We start from the raw sequence: 8,384 nt of genomic DNA on the forward strand, positions 1-8,384 counted from the left end.
GAAGGTTCATAAGACAGTTGACGCTGAAGATGGGTGGAGAAAAATTAAAAGAGGTAGACTAGGAAGGGTTAGGAAGGTGGCAGTTTCTGTCTGGACAAAGGAACACTATACACTGTATATGAAACTGTGCTAAAACTACTACTACCTGCCATGGCATCACGTATAGAGTATGGGTCCACCATATACTATATTTGAAAGCCTAACCAGGTCAGTGATTACAAGTGGTGTCATTGTCTCCCATATATAACTTGACCACTGCATCATCCCAAGAAAAGAGACAGAATGGAAAAGGCTTACAAACTGCCAATCCAATCATGTTATTTGTAGAAATAACAATCTATACACAACAAAAAGGCAGATCTTTCTTGCACTTTTTTTCTTATTTTAAATCTACAAGAGTTTCTGTTCTGTTAGAACAGTGAAACTCCTGAGCAAAATTGTATGTATTCAAAATAATGAATTGTCTTCTCACATAAATGGATTTTCCCTAATGTCTAGTATGTTATGCTTTAGCTATACTTATATTCTGTAAAACCTTACAGTTTAGGGTTATTACACTACAACAGTGGCAGAGCACAAACTATTAATAAAGAAGTGATACACTACTGTGTGTGTATATGTATGCTTTAAGTACTGTACGGTTCACTTTCATAGTATACTGTTTGTACACTAAAGGAAACATCAACATAACACAACATAGTATTCTCATTGCTGCTTAAACCAATTCAGGGTCATGGGAGGTGGTTAGGTAGCCAGGAAACCATTCTGGTCAGGGCTCCTGGTCATTACAGGATTTACTCTCATCCATACCCACACATATTCACATTTGGAGTAGCTTGGAATCACCAATTCACCAAGTTTAACTTTCTTAATGTAGGAGATAAAACAGAGTACATGGAGGAAAATCCTTACAGAAACAAGGTGACACGTGGATAATGTCCAGACACCAGATTTGAACCTAACATACTGGATCTTCAGGGTGAAAGAAAGATGTCATGTTCTTCCAAGCAACTCAGCTCATTGTAGTTTAGCAAAGAAATGGGTATTGTAAACCCAACGTAAATTTTACTCCCTGTCTTCTAACTGGAATAACTTTTGGGGGCAGTGGCAGTCAAGTCAGCAGGTCCTTATGTCTTATATTTTTGAGTCCATATGTTATTTTGATGGTCATTAGATCCATCTAGTATTCTTCTCTGAATGCATGCTTAGAGTGCTGAAAATATTTAGAAATGTAAAAAAGCAACATAAATTTAAAACTACTTTTAAAACTACTTTTACAGCTACTACAAATAGGGAACTCTGCATACCTATTTAAATATACTGCAATTGAGTAATACAAAACAATGACTGCTTTCAATATCAGACTGATGCATGAAGCAACATTTTGGAATATAAAAAAAGAAAATAATAAACATATTACCATTTGGCATTAGGAAATATGAAACTGTTAACTCCAAATGGCAAAGTTCCCATAAAAATGAATATCTATAGTTCTTTGAATTTAATAAATAGGTATCAGGGGACAGCAAAGTCTTGAAGCATATCTGGTTTGGGAAACCTAAGTGTTGCATCGTCACTGTTTACTGAAGATGTTATCCTCTTGTCTTCATCAGATTTACAGCTAAGTATGATGTAGTTGGAATGAGAATTAGCCTCTCCAAATCTGAGGTCATGTTCCAAGTGCCATGGGATCTTGTTCATGAGTCAGGAAAGAGTTGATTGTAAGACTGACAAATGAATCAGTGCAGCAGCAGCTGTTTTGCAGATTTGGTACTGAACTATAGTAGTGAAGAGGTAGCTAAGTTCTTGGGTGAAGTTTTTGATTTACTGGTCCGTATACATCCCCATCCCCACCTTTGGTCACAAGTTTTATGTAGTGACCACTAGACAGCGTGACATACTAGCAGCTGAAATGAGGTTCCTGCTCAAAGGTTAAGGGCTCACTCTCCATGACTGGGTGAGGTGCTTGATAAAACAGTTTTTAGAGGAGCCAGCTGAGAGTGGTTTGGACATGGACTAAGGATGCTGCCCTTGGTCACCTTCCTCACTAGGTTTTCAAGGCATGTCACAAGGGATAACATGCTGAAGGGATTATATTCCTTAACCACCTTGGTGTTAACCCAGACACAGTCTCGGAATTCTATGTAATCATGGTTAACCATGATTCAGACTGAGGGTGATGTGTAATGATCCACTTCACATTTTTAAGTCCAAATAATGCTCAAGACAGTATTTTGCTTCTATTTACTGGAGGAAGTAACATCATGATGCAAAAAATCATTAATATATTTATGTATTTTTCCATGCTAAGGTAACTCAACAATATTCATGAGTGGGGCAGAGCCTCCAACTAAAAACCCAATGGAATAACCTGAAACTGAACCATTACTTGAATCAGGTGATAGTGATGTCAAATGTTCATGTCAGGGGAAATGTGGAAGTCATAAAGCCTTGAGCTGTGGTAGCCTGCAATAACACAAGGGATCAGTCAACTGAGCAGGACAGGCACTTACATTCTACCCTCTCATGTGCAAGCAACAGAAAAAACATAAGAAATATGCACAATGAAAAACACTTCTTCTGTCCGGCTTGCAACATTGGGCTATGCGCTGGTGACTATCTTGAAACATATTACGCAAATGACATGTGCTAAATCTACATCAGTATTGGCATGGACAGTAGGCATAAGTGTTGTACAGTATTAATGATGATTTTTTTTAGTATTTGCACGTTTATATTACATATAATAACTTTTTTTGTTTTTTGTTGAAAACAATTCAATGTTTTTGGCTTGTTTTTCTGGGGTTAACATAATGCTAAAGAGGCTACTTTCAAGAGAAACTTTTTCAGAGAATCCCCAGGAGGAGCTGGAGAAAGTTGCTTTGAAGAGGTTGGCCTGTTTGGTGAAGATCAGTGGGTTGGCATTAGTGTTGGTGGTATGTGTTAAAAGTAACATGCATTATCTAGTCAGATTACTTTTTAAAGTAACAAGTGACATAGTGAAATACTTATTTTATAATAGTAGGCAATTCTGCATGACTTTAAAAAAACACATATGCATTGTTGTGTTACTATGGAAACGTATTCTTGCCCTTATTTTGCAGAACTATTGTATTTTTCCAAGTGCCATGACGTTGCCTTCTGCTGTTAGAGTAACATTGTACATAAACACCCTACACTTATCTGGTGACACCTAATGGGGAAGAGGGTAGAGCAAATGTGTAGCATGCAATCAAGTAAAAATTCTGCATATGCTGAAGGGTAAATTTTATCTGCCCAGTTTCGGAAAATAAGAAGCAAGCGGTAATCACAGCACCACTGGATGTAAGGCAGAAAGTAACCATGGTGGATAGTAGATGTGTAGAAACAATGTGATTGGGTGGCACTCCAGACAATGTTTATTTCATGAATCTTCAGGGGCTCCATTGGGGATGGAAAAAGGGAATGATGTTTACTTCTCATCACAGGAAGGACTAAACATAGACATAAGAACGTTATTGAGTTTGGCTGTGTTTGTGGGTTAGTTTTTTGAGGGTTCATACAGTATATGGGCTTAGGATTTAATAACAAATGCTGGCCTGTGGCAATTAAAGGTATTTATTAAAGAGAAGAAAAAGTAACACAAAAGTAACACGCTGTTTGTATCACATTGCATTTTACAATAAGTAACTATATAGTTCATTTTTTTGTTAGTAATGAGTAATGTAACTAAGTTACTTTTAAATGATACGTTCCCCAACACTGGTTGCCACCATATTAAAAAAAGGAAATGACAATGACTTCTGTGACCTTTGGAATAAACAAAGTCGATCTAGTTAACCTTTGCAAAAAGACTTTACTTTGCCTGTTGGACTTCTTTCAATATTATCATGCTTATGCTGAGAGTTGCAATTGTGGTAAAATCCATAATGATTTTGTACTTTGTCATTAGTACTGATATGAAATGTTTCCCACAAAGCTGACACCGTGTTATATTTTTGTATCGATTTCAGATGACAGAATTAAGTTTCCAAATGTTAACCATAGTCGGTGAGCTTATAGAATGTATAGGCTCAGTGAAATTTTCATGAAAGCATACTGGCATGTGCCACTCAAAGTGTGAAGTTAAAAGTAAATGGCTTTTTGAACCCCAAAAGCTTAGAACCCATCCTTAAGATATTGGTTTCAGTCTTATTAGGCTCCACTTTCCATTTTTACATGTGCTAAATGAAATTTTGCAAACACACGCTAAATATTTAATTTCATATCTACACTACATTATCATATTCATTAACTATTGGAAATCCCAGCTCTCATGCCAGGCCATAGTAGATAGTTTAAGAGAATATGATCAGACTGAGAACCAAAAAAAATGTAAATTAATAATATCAAAACCCAGTGCCTGGATTACTTGTTAGATAAAGAGATCAAACCACTGCTGAGAAAAATTATCAATGTACTTCCATTTCACTGTCTGATGTTACGTTATGGAGCTATTTAATTCTGAATGCTGTAATGTGTGCAACATTCCCAGCAAGACTTAAGTATGGGCTTACCTGAACTGTAGCCCAAGGTCACATGTGCCCCATTAGTCAAGCCCACTAAATTAACCAAAATTTTTGTATCAGTATACTGCTGCTGGATTATGTGAATTTCCCCTTGGGATTAATAAAGTATCTATCTATCTATCTATCTATCTATCTATCTATCTATCTATCTATCTATCTATCTATCTATCTATCTATCTATCTATCTATCTATTGTAATAAGAATGAGTCAGAGACATCATAAAGATTTGGGACAGCCACCCGTATAATTGAATTGGCTGCAAAAGTAGTTTTAAATAGCACGATGTGCTTAGTTTAGAGTCCGGAACAGAACTGCCTGTACTGAGGCAAGATGGCAGTTTTTAAAGGGCTGGAAGAGAAATGACATCATCTATGCCGGAACTGGGAGTGGTGTCCTTGTGCCCGAAAGTGACGTCATCCTTGGGGCCGGCAACAGGCGGGATTTCCCGGAAAAGGTCTGCAAGGGACTGAGAGAGATAGTCAGTACACTCCGCCACCCCCTGGCTTGGCGTAGAATTACTAGTGTTTAGGCCCTTCAGCTGATTCCCATGCGCACGCGTGTGACAAGGCCCCCTCCTTAGCCCAGACCCACCTGGTCGGGCGGACCTGCCCCAGAGGTCGTGAACTTGAGAGAGGGCATCAGCATTTGCATGGAGAGTACCCTTACGATGAACGAGCGAAAACTTGTATGGTTGGAGGTCAAGAAACCACCTAGTGACTCGCGGATTGGACTACCTGTGAAGGGCCATCCACTGAAGAGGTGCATGTTCCGTCACCAGAGTAAATTCACAGCCCAAGAGGTAGTACCTCAACTGTGTAATCGCCCATTTTATCGCAAGAGCCTCCCGTTCCAATGCCGCATACCTGGTTTCCCAATCCAACAGTTTCCCGCTCAGGTACATGACGGGTTGTTCAACACCATCGACGCTTTGGCTCAGCACGGCTTCAAGGCCTGTGTCCGAAGCGTCCGTCTGGAGTATTAAAGGAAGTGAAAAGTTGAGTGCTTTCAACACGGGTGCTGATGTAAGGGCCTGTTTTAGGTCACAAAATGCAGCAGCAGTCTTGTCAGTCCATACCATGTGGTTTGGAGCCCTTTTCTTTGTTAAGTCTGTCAATGGTGCTGCTGTCTCAGAGAACCGGGGTACAAACCAGCGGTAGAACCCGGCCAAACCGAGGAAAGCCTGCACTTGCCGCTTGGTAATCGGACAGGGTCAGTTTAATATGGCATTAACTTTGGAACACTGTGGCTTCATGGCACCCCGACCCACCAGGTAGCCCAAATACTTAGCCTCTTTTAACCCAAAAAAACACTTCTTGGGATTAATTCGAAGCCCAGCGTCACCCAGCGTCCGCAATACCATTTCCACCTGCCTCACGTGGTCCTTCCATGTGCTGGAATAGATGACAACATCATCGAAATAGGCAGCACTGAACGCGTTGTGAGGCCAGAGCACTCTATCCACTAGACGCTGGAAGGTTGCTGGCGCACCATGTAACCCGAATTGGAGGACCCGGTACTGCCAGTGCCCACTGGGAGTGCTAAACGCGGTCTTCTCCTTCGCGGAGTCCGTTAAATGAACCTGCCAGTACCCCTTCGTCATGTCAAGTGCGATCAAATATTCTGCCTGTCCCAGCCTCTCGAGGAGGTCGTCCACGCGAGGCATCGGATAGGCGTCAAACTGGGAGACTTGATTCACCCGATGGAAGTCGTTGCAAAACCTCCAACTCCCGTCGGGCTTACTGACCAAGACAATTGGACTGGACCAGGGACTATAACAATCACACCTAGATCCAGCATGCACTTGATCTCAAGCTCCACCTCTGCCTTCTTTGCTTCGGGAAGTCGATATAGGCGTTCTCGCACGACAACCCCTGGTTCTGTCACTATGTTGTGCGCAATCAGAGAGGTCCATCCAGGCTGCTCACTCACTACCTCCGGAACTGACGAGATCGCTAATTCTAGCTCACATCTCTGTTTAGCATTCAAGTCGGGTCCGAAGCAACTTATAATGCGAGGTAGGAACTAACACCATGATGCAATCCCCCGGTTGGAACTCCTGGAGAGTCGTGCCATGGCCATAATAGTGGGCCTGTGCTGCTTGCGCCTCTTCCATGTGAGCTTCTCCTTCCCATCCCTCTTTTTTTTTTATTTTTTATTCATTTTATTGCAATCCATACAAAGCAATCAAGTTTTTACAAAAAGAAAAATTGAGTTAAGAACAGATCGATTCCCACCCCTGAGAGAAAGAGCAAACCAAACGGCATAAAATTTAAGGCTTGTAAACATACCTAAATTAATAAATTCTCTGTGCTTCATGACCTTATTTTAAAATGTTACTGATTAGATCCTGCCATTGTATTGAAAAAAGTCTGCATGGATCCTCTAACTGAGTAGGTCCTTTCATCGGAGCAATGTTTCAGCCGTGGCATGGCCAAATGGAGATGCAGCTAGATGGATGAGGTCTCCAGGACTCTAAAAATATCGAAACCTAATTATGTCATATCATCTACTGTTAAACCGTAATTCTAAAATTTTTATTATGCTGTCTTAAGGAATTGTTCTGTTGTGTATATTGTATTGTATTGACCCCCTACTTTTGACACCTACTGCACGCCCAACCTACCTGGAAAGGGGTCTCTCTTTGAACTGCCTTTCCCGAGGTTTCTTCCATTTTTCCCTACAAGGTTTTTATTGGGAGTTTTTCCTTGTCTTCTCAGAGAGTCAAGGCTGGGGGGCTGTCAAAAGGCAGGGCCTGTTAAAGCCCATTGCGGCACTTCCTGTGTGATTTTGGGCTATACAAAAATAAACTGTATTGTATTGTATTGTATTGTATTTGATTTTTTCCAATTTCAAATAATATAACACATCGGTTTCCCACTGACTTAAAAGAGGAGAGTTTGGGTTCTTCCAGTTTATCAGAATCAGTCTGCGTGCCAAAAGTGTAATGGATGCAATCACAATTTGTTTGTCTTTCTCCACATTAAGCCCCTCTGGAAGAACCCCAAACACAGCTGTTAATGGGTTAGGAAGGATTGTGAGTCCAAGGCTGTCTGAAGGTAATTAAAATTTTGTCCAGAATAATGTTAATTTGGTGCAGGCCCAGAACATGTGACCTAGTGAGGCTGGGACTTGGTTGCAATGTTCGCAGGTTGGATCATGCCCAGGAAATATTTTGGAGAGTTTTAGTTGAGACAGATGTGCTCGATATATAATTTTGAGTTGTATAATTGTATGCTTTGCGCATATGGAGCTCGAGTGAATTCTCTGCATTGCTACTTTCCACTCCTTTTCTGATATATTAATTGAGAGATCTTTTCCCAGTGTCCTCTTGGATCTTTGAAAGAGAGGAATTGTAAAATGATTTTATATATTGTAGAGATGGAGTCTAAGTCCTTGAGATTGAGCAATATTTTTCCAGCATGGATGAGGGTGCAAGATGAGGAAAATCTGGAAGGTTCTGTTTAACAAAGTTCCTGATTTGAAGATAGTGAAAGAAATGTTTAGCTGGAATGTTAAATTTGGAATGTAATTGTTCATAGGATGCAAAGACGTTGTCTATATAAAGATCTCTAAGCAAGTTAATTCCAAATTTTTCCAGATATTAAAACTGCATATGTTTGTGAAGGTTGAAAGAGGTGGTTCTCTTGCAGAGGTGCCACAGATAGAAGCTTCTCCGTCTTAAAATGCTTTCTACATTGGTTCCAGATTCTAAGTGAGTGGAGCACAATTGGGTTATTAGTGTATTGCCGATAACGTGTGTTTATTGGAGCACAGAGCAAGGAATACAAAGAAGTACTGCAGGATTTTACTTCTATTGCGGTCCATGCCTGTGTATG

This window comes from Polypterus senegalus, chromosome 8, assembly GCF_016835505.1.
Source record: "Polypterus senegalus isolate Bchr_013 chromosome 8, ASM1683550v1, whole genome shotgun sequence".
NCBI lineage: Eukaryota > Metazoa > Chordata > Cladistia > Polypteriformes > Polypteridae > Polypterus > Polypterus senegalus.